This window comes from Octodon degus, unplaced genomic scaffold (assembly GCF_000260255.1).
Source record: "Octodon degus isolate 3935 unplaced genomic scaffold, OctDeg1.0 scaffold00033, whole genome shotgun sequence".
NCBI lineage: Eukaryota > Metazoa > Chordata > Mammalia > Rodentia > Octodontidae > Octodon > Octodon degus.
This window is the reverse complement of record NW_004524609.1, coordinates 5,147,795-5,158,555: the sequence shown is the minus strand read 5'-3', so window position 1 is coordinate 5,158,555 and position 10,761 is coordinate 5,147,795. Positions and strand designations below refer to the sequence as shown.

The following is a 10,761-nucleotide window of genomic DNA, read 5'->3' as shown; positions in this document are numbered from 1 at the left end:
CTCAGTTCTTTAAGTGGCTGCTTCAACAAGTAGTCAGGCTCAGGGTGCTGTGGTTCAATCCCCACAACTCAAGCCAGCCAAACCTGCCCTGAAATCACTTGGAGGAAAATAAATAAATAAATATATATATACATATACATACATACATACATATAATTGCTTCACTTAAAGTGAAGAGCTGGTTAAAAAGGAAAAAAAGAGGCAGCCTCACTAATAAGTCACCACTAAACTCAAGAAAGAGGCAATCACAGGATAAGCATACTTTTCTACAGTTCTGCCATACCAACAAGAGGAATGGAAAGCCTGGACAGAAGCTAGGATGGAGGTACCCACATATAATTCCAGCTACTTGAGAGGCTAAAGTAGAGTGAACAAGAGTTTTAGGCCATCCTGAGAAATTTGGCAAGACCTTGACACAAAATGTAAAAAAAGGGCTAGAGGTATAGCTCAGTCGCAGAGCTATATGCCAGGCCCTGGTTCCAATCCCAGTACCACCTCCAAAACAATCTTAAGATACTACAGTGTTTTGCCCACTACATGTAAGAACATTACAACATAATTACCAAGTCATGACACAGCCATAGTTAACTAGTCAAATTTTAGGCTGGATAATTCTTTTGTAGGCGGTTGTTCTACACATTAAAGGATCTTTAACAGCAACCCTGGCATCTACCCATTATATGCCAATAGCACATCCCCTGATGTACAACAACCAAAATTGTCTCCACACATTAATAAGTCTTTTCCCAGGACAAAATCTAGCTGAGACCTACCAAAAGAGACAAGCATTTAATGTTTTCTTACCTGATAACTACAAGAGTAGACAACAAATCCGCAAATAACCAATGACCCTAAAATTGGCAAATCTACACTACAAAACTCCCACCACACATCTAGAAAAATATTATAAAGGTAAGTAATAAGAAATTCAAAACTGATACTGTACAAGCTAAAATCTTTCCTGGGGAATGACTGCAGCACAGTGACAAGGAACCCAGGCTCAGATCCAGAGGACCTATCTTGAAAACTCATCAACAGCATCATTTACCAGCTCAGGGGCACATAGCAAGTGACTTAACCTTGAGTATCTCAACTTCTCTCTAAATTGGTAAAAACTAATACCTACCTTCTAGGGTTACTGTGAGGATTAAGTGCTCAAAAGACTGATACAGGGGCTGGAGAGATGGCTCAGTGGTCTAAAGCACCTACTTAGAACAAGCTTGGCAAAGCATTGGGGACCGCGGTTCAATCCCCCAGCACCACATGCCAGCCAGCCCGCCCCCTGGTGGGCTGAGCTGGCCACACACATCTCTCTCTCTCTCTCTCTCTCTCTCTCTCTCTCTCTCTCAAATAAATAAATAAATAAATAAATAAATAAATGACTGATACATAGGAGACCGAAGCAATGCAGGGGAGACGAGTAACCAATAAATAAATAAATAAATAAATAAATAAATAAATAAATAAATAAATGACTGATACATAGGAGACCGAAGCAATGCAGGGGAGACGAGTAACCCAGAGGTTGCAACTACCACCAGGAGCTTCCTCAACAACCCCAAGAGTGAGATGATCCCAGAGGAGCTGCAGAAGCAGGAGGAGGAAGAATTTAACATGAGTCCACTTTCTGTGTGACCCAGTCAGTCGAGAACAACACCCAGGTGCTCATCAACTGCTGTAACAACAAGAAATTCCTAGGCCAGGTGGAGGCCTTTGACAGGCACTGCAACATGGTGCTGGAGAACGTAAAAGAAATGTAGCCTGAGGTCCCCAAGAAAGGCAAGCGCAAGAAGAAGTCAAAGCCAGTCAACAAAGACCGCTGCATCTCCAAGATGTTCCTATGCAGGGACTCGGGCATCATGGTGCTGCGGAACCCGCTCATCACTGGCAGGTATGGGCTGCCTCCTGCTGTCAGGACCTGCTTCTGCCACTTAAAGACCTGCCCTTCACCACTGTACTGATAATTAAGTGCTATGTTTAAAAAAAAAAAAAAGAAAGAAAGAAAAAGACTGACATATAATAAGTGCTCAGTAAGTATTAGCAATTATTACTCCCTTAAGCTTCCAAATTTTCAACTTGCATAACATGAAAATCACTTCCCTGACCTCAATATACAAAAACTAAACCATCCTATGTGACTACTTTACCTACTTGACAGAACTTATTTTTTTTAATCTAAGTAAGTAAGTAATAATTAAGAATAATCACCAGAAAAACAAGTGCCTTTATATGCCAGTGGTAAAGAAAGACTAGTTACCTCTAAAACCGGCAATGAGGAGCAATCAAAAACACTGTCACCACTGATCACCAAATATACTAGTCAGGGAGACCTCAATAACATGGCATACAAGTAGAAATTAAAGGTAGAACTATTAACTCTAGGAGCTTTGGGGAAAAAATTACTTAAGTTAGCATAGTGGCTCTCTTACATTAGGTTCAGATGCTTATCTCAAAAGTGGATGTCAAACTTCCACCATAATCACCTTTGTTAATTATGGCTCAATAACTCATTTCAGGAATACTGTACTACAGGAGGGATCTCAATGCAAGGCAGATTTCTTTTCAACTGTTTTCTCTGATTTTTTAGAACAGCATGGCCTTGCAATACACACTCTCTGAAGAAAGCTGAAGTGCCTTCTCTAACATAAAAAATAACTGCCAGTCATCATCAAAGTCAGAATGCATCTCAGGCCATGCTAAAATAGACAACAGATAATAAGCAAGGGGTGGGCAAGAGAAAAGCTGAGAAACAGGACAGGGGCAAGCCATACATTTGTACGCACAAGACAGGTGGGGCAGTGATCCTGGGGTACATCAGCAGGTTTTTGAGACTAGCGGTTGGCTGGTGAGAGTCTCACCCTGACTGACTCTATATGCTGCTGCCTGTGAGCCAGGCAGCTACACTGAGGATGGCAATGTGTAATAGAGGGGTCACGCTTGGAGTGCCTGCCATCCTGGTCTTCTAAATATATACTTCTTGTCATGAGATATCATTTATTGCCATAATGTCTCTCAAGTAAAGTTTCTTTTTTTTAAGGGTAATAAATGAAAATTTAAAAAGTCACAAGAATAAGAAAAAAAAATGTCACAGGTCTGTCCTGTTACAATTCTGTATATGGTTAGATTTCTAAATTTCTTTGTAAAATTATGTAAATGCTTATTTCTATGTTTATAAAATTATTTTTCCTACATATTCTGTAAGGTCTTAAAGTTCAACATATCAATATTTTATGGAAAATACCTGTTCCATGATATGCCATAGATGTTTGATATTTAGACAGATAGGGTAAACCAAACTGCATAAATTGCAGGTTAGTAATAAGCTTCTCTTCTAGAGGGTTAACAACCTAAGTTAGCAGTTCAAAATTGGAGAGAAGGAAGGGCTGCAAGGTCAGCTAACATTTTGGCCCCAGCCTTTCAAGGTCAGTGAAGACTCGGGACATAGGAGAACCTGTACTGTAACAACATGTAACTCAGTTGTGCTCCAAATTTTCTGATCAAGAAGATCATGGAGCCACAGAGGAATGTGATCAATGAAGTACAGTGTGCCTGGTGAGAGTCACATAGAGAGAAAAAACATTCTCTCCGACTTTCGCAGAGAGCAAATTGGTCAAGCAATGGCCGTGACTCATCCTCATGGCTGACACTGACAAAGGATCTACAAAGTACGGTACAGAGCTACAGGATAAATCCTGAGGGTACTTGACTGACCTTATCTGATACAAAAGTTACATTTCTTGCTATATAGGTCTTGCTTTATCTTGGTCTTAACCATCCAGCAGAAAAGTATAAAAATGAGGTATATAAAGTAAAGCCATGGGCTGGTGAGATGGCTCAGTGGTCTAAAGCACCTACTTAGAACAAGCTTAGCAAAGCACAGGGACCGCAGTTCAATCCCCCAGCACCACATGCCAGTCAGCCCCACGAGTCGGCCACACACACACACACACACACACACACACATAAATAAATAAAATTTTAAAAAATTAAAAATAAAAAATAAAGCCATATTAATACACTGAGCTGTAAAAGGCTCAAGTCAATAACTTCTGAGGATAACCCACTGATATTATAGACTGCTAGACAGTGTTAGATTGTTTAGCTGAATTCAAACACCTTAGTATTTAGATGCCAATAGAATATTCACCTCTGACAGGACTGAACAAAAAAAAGGGGATACAAAGGAAAGATCATTCTGTATTTATATATACAAAATATGATAGATATACAGCTACTTTCGTTTAATTCAATGAGAAGAAAGAGATGTACTAATAGTGTTTGGACAGGATATCCTGTCTGCTTAGTGGATAACCACTAAGAAGATAACAATGTACAATGTATTGATTATCAAAATTGTCCGATTATTCAGCTTTGAAACTGTCTCATTCATATTTATTTCTCAATAAAATAAAATAAAAAAATAAGCAGGGGGAGGTCTTCTGCTTCTATATGGAAGTCAGCTCTGAGATATACTTCACTGTGTTGCTGACAGTCTCGTGTAGGGCACATAGATACCTACACATCTGAAGCAGGCTCCATGTGATCATGCTGCCTAGACACGACTACTAGATCCAAAGGCAGACCCTGGTCAAGTTGAGTCAGTGAGAGGCTCTCCCATGGAAACCGAGAGGCCCAGGGAATTAAAGTCACTGAGCTGAGCATATTTAAGCACAACGGTATAGAAAGAATCACACTCATCTACTGCTGAGACTCACCTTTATCTGTCCTCATTCTTTCTCTTCCTATTAAAACTTATCCTAACTTTCACCAAATAAACATAAAACACTACTTCTACCCCTATGGGAAAAATTTATTTGGAGGATGTGTCTTCACTGGCTAGAAAGCTAAAAATCAGAAATCAAGACTAATCCACACCTATTAACTCCTCTGCTCTGTTGCTGACCTGTAAAAGGAGATTAATACTACACAATGGGCATTATTTTGCTGCCCAGTACCCATTCCCTTTCCTGGTAATAAAAAAAGGACACAATTTCCCTCTGAGAACTCAAATCTCTTGCATTCAGTCCAGGTACTCATTAAGGCCATACCAGCAGCAGGTGGCCAGACCTGGTCCAGCAGTGCCTACACCCCATGCATGGAACCCAAGTAAGGCATGGGTAGCCCAGTGATAACCCAGGAAACAACCTAGGGGTTTTTTTTTGTTTTTTAGTTTTCGGGAATGAAACAGGTGTTCTTTTCTGTTAAATCTAAACCTAAGACACTAGAGGTGTGGATTACACTACAGCCATCTTCCTAATATACAGTGCCAGCAACTGAAGTCTATAAAGGAAAAGGCAGAATTTACACCTAAGGAGAAACAGCCCTGATTCCTTAATTTGAGCTCTGAATTCAGATAGTTGTACCTAGCCTCTACAGTTAGGTAAGTCAAGAAATTTGTCAGCTACGGTCAGTTTAAGTTTTCATTTCATACAGAATCAAGACAGTCCAAATTTACAGATAGAAAATTAACTGTCTTATAAAATAGTATTTATACATGACTACTAGTAATACTGGCCATAAGCCACTGATCACTAACAATGCAAAAAAGGCAACCACTGTTGTTTGACTTCTTGAAAAAAGAACCCCACCACTGTTTCAGCACTTTATTATAAAGCTGCTTCAGTAACACTCAGCACGTACTGAATTCTACTGGGTGCGCAATGCTACTAAACAGACTGCATTATGAAGTCTGACAATCCTCCTAATAACCCAGAACAGTGGATAGTCTACTGTTATGCTCATTCCGTTCACTGACGATCAAACTGAGGCTCAGATCTAAAATACACACCCACGAGTGCCCTGTAAATGACAGCGGCATTTTGACACAGCTCCAACTCCTACCTAATATTAACTCCAATCCCACAAGCAATCGAAGTTATAATGCCATTCCAACGCAGTGGAAACAAACCCAAGTACCGCCAAAAGCAGCAAAGGGACTATAAAGTGTTACCATTTTAATTCTGGAACAGAGTTAAGGATTAATCTCCTACATGGTTCTACACTATAAATCATATTAGTGATTGTCATTTTAAACTACACAGGGCCCGGGGATGGCTCAGTGGAATAAGCGCTTCCCTGGCAAGCACAAGGGTCTGAGCTCAATCCCTGGTTCCGCCAAAAAAATAAATAAATAAATAAATAAATAAATAAATAATAAACTACACACAAACGTAAGGCGATCATTCCCTCCAGTTAGGTAAAAGCCCTGGGCAACCCGAGACTATGTTCATTAGTGCCACTACATAAAGTAGAAACATCACATCCGTGTACTCTTCCACAAGTCAGTTTAATGAGAACAATGCCATCACTGTTACTTCTTACCACTTTTATGGAATAGAAACTTGTTTTAAAATCAACTCATCATTGGGCTGGTGAGATGGCTCAGCGGTCTAAAGCACCTACTTAGAACAAGCTAAGCAAAGCACAGGGCCCGCGGTTTAATCCCTCAGCACCACATGCCAGCCAGCCCCACCCCCTGGTGGGCTGAGCTGGTCACACACACACACACATAAATAAATAAAAATAAATAAAATCAACTCAGCACAATCAAACAAAAGAATAAAAATGATATATTGGACTTTGGCAAAATTAAACATTCTTATACTATGAAAGGCACTAATACTGAAAAGACAAGCTAAAACCTGGGAGAAAATATTTGCAAATCACAGATCTTAAAAAGGATATGCACATGAATAGAAAAAGAACCTTTAAACAATAATAAGAAAATGACTCAATTAAAAGTTAGATAACACTGGGTATAGTGCACACAAATTCAATCCCAGCACTTTGAGAGGCTGACTGAGGACCACCAGATAGCTCACCAGACTAAAGTGCCTGCTTAGGAAGAGTGCAGGGACTAGGGTTCAATCCCTGTGCTGGCCCTACCCCAGGGCACGCTGAGAGATTGAGACTGGGCGTGGTGGCACACGCCTGTAATCCCAGCATTTAGGAGGCTGAAAACAGGAGAATCACTACCAGTCCAATCTGTGTAATGAGACCCTGTAGACCTGTACTAAAAATACATTTCAAAAAAAGAAGGAAGGAAAGAGGGAAGGAAGGAAGGAAGGAAGGAAGGAAGGAAGGAAGGAAGGAAGGCAGGCAGGCAGGCAGGCAGGCAGGCAGGCAGGCAGGCATAGAAAATCTCCCTACGTGATCTACATAGTGAGAACCTGTAGACCCTGTACTAAATACATTTTTAAAAAAAGAAAAATCACACATACACATAAAAAAAGATCTTTGACATCAGTAGCCATCAGGAAATGGCAAATTAAAGTCATAGTTAGATACCACTACATACCTACTGGTGTGGATAAATGTTAAATACTGGTGGGCTGGAGTGTAGCTCAGAAGTATGTAGTCAGGTGTAGGTTGGCCCTCAGAATCACATAGTAGCAATAATGAAATACTGATAAAACCAAAGGATGCACGGAATTCTCATGTACTGCCTAGTTGTGACATGAAACAGTAAGGACATTCTGAAAAGTTTACAGTTTTACTACCAAACCAAATATGTACTACATGATGTATGACCCAACAGTTTTTCTTGTTCCCATGAGCACTATCCTAGACAAATGAAAACTATACCTACTCAACAGTTTACTGATATTCTATGCATTAGTTGCTAGATACTGGAAAAATGTCCTTCAGCCAGTGAATGGATACACCTGTGCTATCTCTGCACAACAGAAAAGCTACTCAAAAATAAAAGGCCCAATCTTGTAACACACGCAACAACTTGGATGCATCTCAAAAATACTACTCTGAGACTGGGAGTGTAGCTCAGAATAATACTCGCCTGGCATGTGCAATGCCCTAGGTTCAACACCGGGCACCAAAAAACAAAACCTTTATTCTGAATAGAAGAAACAGGCTTCAAAAACTTCCATACTGTATCATTCCATTGATATGACAGTCTCAAACTTTAAGAACAGAGATAGGAGCAGTGGTTGCTGAGGGTCATGAATTGGGGCAATGTAACTATAAGGGGACAGAATGAGGGAGATTGGGGTGACAATACTGTGTGGTATCCTGATTTGATGATGGCTATACAAACTATACACGTATTAAATTAGTAAAATTGTTCACCCAAAAAGTTGAAATTATGTTTTAAAATGTTTTAAATGTGAATCCGTGTGACAAGCAGCATGGCTTTTAAAAATTTGAAAATCAATACAGAAGTATAAGTGTGTTGCTAATAGATACAAAAGTGATACTTTCCTTCCTTATATTAATATTTTTTTAAAAAATTATTTATTTATTTGGTACAGGGTCTCCCTATGTAGCTCAGACTCATAGTGATCCTGCTGTTTCCAGATGTGGTACTGGGGATTGAACCTGGGTCCTTACACCTGCCAGACAGGCACTTAGACCGCCAAGCTATCTCCTCAGCCATATGTAGGTTTTATTTGCAAGAATGATGCTTCAGAAAGTCTTAGGCCAGGCATGGTGGAGCACGCCTATAATCTCAACACTCAGAGGAGGATTGATGAGTATTTTAAGGCCAGACTAGGGCAACAAAGTGAATTGAAGGCCAGCCTGAACTGCACTGTGAAACTTTTGTTTCAAAAACACAAAGCAACCAGCAGGGTTTAGTGGTAAACACTTGTAACCCCAGCACTCTGGTCCCTAAGGCAGGAGGATCCTTTCAGCTTGAAACCACCTTGCCAGCCTCAACTGCATAGTGAGATCCTGTCTCAAAAATACACACACACACACACACACACACACACACACGAAAAAAAGAAAAAGAAAAAAAAAGAACACCCAGAAAGAAAATCTTCAAACAGAATGAGCAGGCCAGGGAGATAGCTCAGTAGAATAAGTGCTTGCCTGGCAAGCGCAGGGTCCTGAGTTCAATCCCCAGTACCAAGGGAAAAAAAAAAAAAAAAAAATAGAACGATCATGGCATTCATTAGCACAAAATGTAGGAAACTTTTCAAGAATGCTATCATTAGCTAGACAGCTGGCCCACCACCAAGAGTAAATACTGGAAGAAAAATGAAATCAATAGCATGCCACAGAAGCAGTAAATTGACTGGGCCAGACCAAGGCGTTTTCATCAGCAGATGACAAGAAAACATCATTCTCCACTCTGAAATTGTTTATAACAGTAGAATAATCACCAGACCACCTTGACATTAAGCCATCAAATTACTTTTGTTTAAAACGCACTTATAACTTCTCTTGTTAATGTAGTCGTGGTTCCAGGCTTTAAAGAAAACTGAGGAGTCATGAGAGTGATCAAATAGCAGAAGCTAACCATACTGTGGTAAGTAAAGTTTCTTCACTTTAAACCAGAATAATTTCTACATCTTGTATATATTTATGGGGACAAAATTTACCTCATAATTAGTTTAGGTGGAATGAACCGAAGTATGTAAGCTTTAGAGGACTGATGAGTTATGCTAAATATCATTACTCCCTTCTTTGACAGAAATTACTAGATCCCCAAGATTTCATTACTTATTGGACTAACTAAAACCACAGGAAAACTTAAAAAGTAAGTAAATCATACATTTCTTATATAATTAACAAAAAGACTCAAAAGATGACTACTAGAAAAAAACTAGAGAGTAATAAATTTTTAAAGTTAGTAACTTTTTTTTGGGGGGGGGCAGAACTGGAGATTGAACTCGGACCCTTGCACTTGCCAAGGAAGCCCTTATTCTACTGAGCCATCTCCCTGGCCCATAACTTGTCTTTAGTTTGCCTAATATACTATTTTCCTTGTGGAAACTCAATTATTATCCTGAAACAAGAGTGTTACTAGAAAGTAAATAAATGTCCAGTGACCACAGAAAGAAAAGCCAAATTGATCAGTTACTAAAATAACCACATGACTTGAGCCAATGCAGTGAAGAAGGTTTATCAGAACATGCCCTTCCCAGCTCCCCCTCCCCAAGCAGCAGAAGGATCATGGCGAGCAGGTGTGGCCAAAGTGTATCACAATTCTTTTTTTTTTTTTTTTCCACAATTCTAAGAGTGAAAAAGTTAAGAACTATTACTGTAGAGATGGCACAAGAATTCTGAAATGACTATAAAATTATGCTCTGGCTCATTACCACGCGGCCAGTACATCCACATCCCGCTTCTGACCACTCCTCAAACATATTTCAGGTACAGTGACTGTCAATCTGTTCTCTTTACCAGAATGTCCTTTCCTCTCTCTCCATGGACCTTGATCCTACCCAGCCTTTAATCAATCTTTTTTTCAAGGCCTACTTCTTTCAACTGCTCTCCTTCCAAAAGCAGCAGTACTTTCCACAGAATTATTTGGCACCTTAACCAGTGTGGTGGCACACACCTATAATCCCAGTACTGGGCTGAGGCTGTGATCAGACAAGAGGATCACAGAAAGTTCAAGGCCAGCCCAGGATACACAGCAAGCCTAGTCTCAAAAACAAAACAATTAGTTTCTGCTACAGTTAAGTGTCTAGATATTCCCCAAGCCTCTTGCAAACGTGGGGTAGACTGCTAGAGTTGGACTGATTCGTGGTCTGAAGCTGGACATAATGGGTGTGAATGCTGTAGCTGCCCCAGAGGCAGGCAGCCTGCATTCAATATAAGGGAGAGGCTAGCTCTTGCTGCTCCTCCCTTTGCACTCTGGTTTTGCTGTCTTCAGCCACCATGAACTGCTGCCCTCTGCCATGTGGCACCCTGCCTTGGAGCCAGCCTATGAACTGAAACCTCTACAAACTGTGAGCTAAATAATAAACCTTTCCTTCTGTAATTTTTTTTTTATTTCAACTGCATTAAGGCATA

General features: G+C 40.1%; 1 protein-coding gene and 1 pseudogene across 1 annotated transcript in view; one reads left to right on the top strand and one right to left on the bottom strand.

Annotated features, from left to right (window-relative positions):
* The window catches only part of Helz (helicase with zinc finger), a 168,186-nt gene that overhangs the window by 144,218 nt on the left and 13,207 nt on the right, over positions 1-10,761 (bottom strand). The gene's annotated exons all lie outside the window — the stretch shown is intronic.
* Positions 846-10,761, top strand: part of LOC105742045 — a 13,813-nt pseudogene continuing 3,897 nt past the window's right edge.